This window comes from Notothenia coriiceps, unplaced genomic scaffold, assembly GCF_000735185.1.
Source record: "Notothenia coriiceps isolate Sejong01 unplaced genomic scaffold, NC01 NC01_scaffold00000339, whole genome shotgun sequence".
NCBI lineage: Eukaryota > Metazoa > Chordata > Actinopteri > Perciformes > Nototheniidae > Notothenia > Notothenia coriiceps.
In genome coordinates this window covers 16,804,585-16,806,281 of record NW_011333040.1, presented here as the reverse complement: position 1 = coordinate 16,806,281, position 1,697 = coordinate 16,804,585, and the positions used below count along the sequence as shown (strand labels likewise).

The window sequence follows — 1,697 nt, the reverse complement described above, 5'->3', positions numbered from 1 at the left end:
CCCCCCCCCCCCCTTAACAGAAATACAATTATGAAGTTACTACAATTAAGATGAGTGATAACATACAATATAAAAGATATTTATCTGGCCTTGACAAAACTATTTTTTGTATTCACTGAAAATAAAGCATTTCAATGTAACTTTGTTTGTCACGTTTCCTTTGGTGGAGTAAAGAAAGAAGGCTGTTATGTTTGCTCACTAAGTGTGATTAAAATGTGCCATCATATCATCACTTTCTGGTTTATTAACAAACTTTATTGCAAATTTGAGATAAAAATATTCCCCAATTGAACCTCTGGAACCTTATCTTCCATCTTCCAGTTTGAGGTCCTCATCTGTTCTGAATCTGAATTTCCTTTATTTTGGGTAATATAAACTTAGTTGTATCTTTTTCCTTCATTTAAAAATATATATCAATGTAGTCTCTTCTCAAAACATGTTTTCTAAAAGGGGACTTTACCTCAATAAAATCAATCTTAAATTGGACCAAAGACTTAATACAAAACACTTGTTCAGACAGTTTTCAGTCTTCGACGACAAATACACCTGTTGGTTGCTTTTTGAATTATATCCAGGTCTAATACCCAAACATAGGAATCGGTTCTCCACCAGAATTGTTTAGCTGTCAGTTTGGAGATGGCTTTAAAACGGCATTAAGACCTTTTATAAAGGGTAATAAAATGTACAAAAAGTAATATTTAACAGATGCGGCTCATTAAACAAAGTATGAGACATCAAACTAGTCTGTGTGACTGTCCTCTCCCAATGTCTCAGCAGCAGAACCACTACGCTCTCCAGTCCCAGGGATAACAGAGAGGTGCGTGCTGGCAGGAGGACAAAGTCTCTTAATGTGTCTGTGTCAAGGCGGTATTTCTTAGTCAGCACTAAACCTGGAGCTATATTGAGTCCATGCTATGAAGTGAGAGCTGTGCTAAATTTGACCGGCACTAAAATTTGAGGTGGTAATGTGAATTACTGACGCACAGCTGCTCCTAAATCTGCTTTTAAACCGGGAATCCTTTTTTCAGCCATTTTCTATTAGAGTTAGTTCCTTAGGCATGCCATTGCAGACATTTTTCCAAATCTAAATATCTAACAGTAACACTTTCACATCATCTATGGACATCTACTGGATCTCAGTTTTAACAAGGGGCCCTGTTACACTGACTTGGCTGATAAGGACATGGTTAAAACCCTGGATGAGGGCATTGGATTTAACGTGGACAAGCAGCTGATAGAAGGCACCTCATCCATAATGTGTATGCCTTAAATCTAATTATGATGAAAGTCAGAAAGCGGATATGGTTCCTGGTGACTGCTGCATGTTACATTGCAAGATTATAGGCTTCATCCACTAGGAGAATTATATTGAGCATTGATTGCCTGCCCTGACTTGTAGTCACATGAAGAAACAGCTATTTGACCCACAGTAACTGTAACTGTCCAGGTAATGAAATGCGTTAGACACACATCAATTATGTTTGTGTGATCTCACATTTGAACCCTGCACGTCTAATCCTTCCTGGTAGGTTGAATTACAGCAAAGGTTTGGCACACCGACATTGTACCACATCAACATTTAATTATACAGGATGGAGTGAAATATTCCAGTATTCACTTCCTCCGTCCTCCACACGGGAACTGAGTCTCCATACATGGGCCGCCAGCTCTACCAGGTGAGCTACTCATATCTAAAA

At 38.5% G+C, this 1,697-nt stretch overlaps 1 protein-coding gene across 1 annotated transcript in view; it reads left to right on the top strand.

The window, feature by feature from the left end:
• Window positions 1-134, top strand: part of LOC104951690 (talin-2-like) — a 56,646-nt gene extending 56,512 nt beyond the window's left edge. Inside the window, exon 50 of the mRNA XM_010778417.1 lies at window positions 1-134. This exon is cut by the window's left edge and continues 2,682 nt beyond it. The gene's annotated coding sequence lies outside the window, so the exon portion shown is untranslated.
• The last annotated feature ends 1,563 nt before the right edge of the window (window positions 135-1,697 follow it).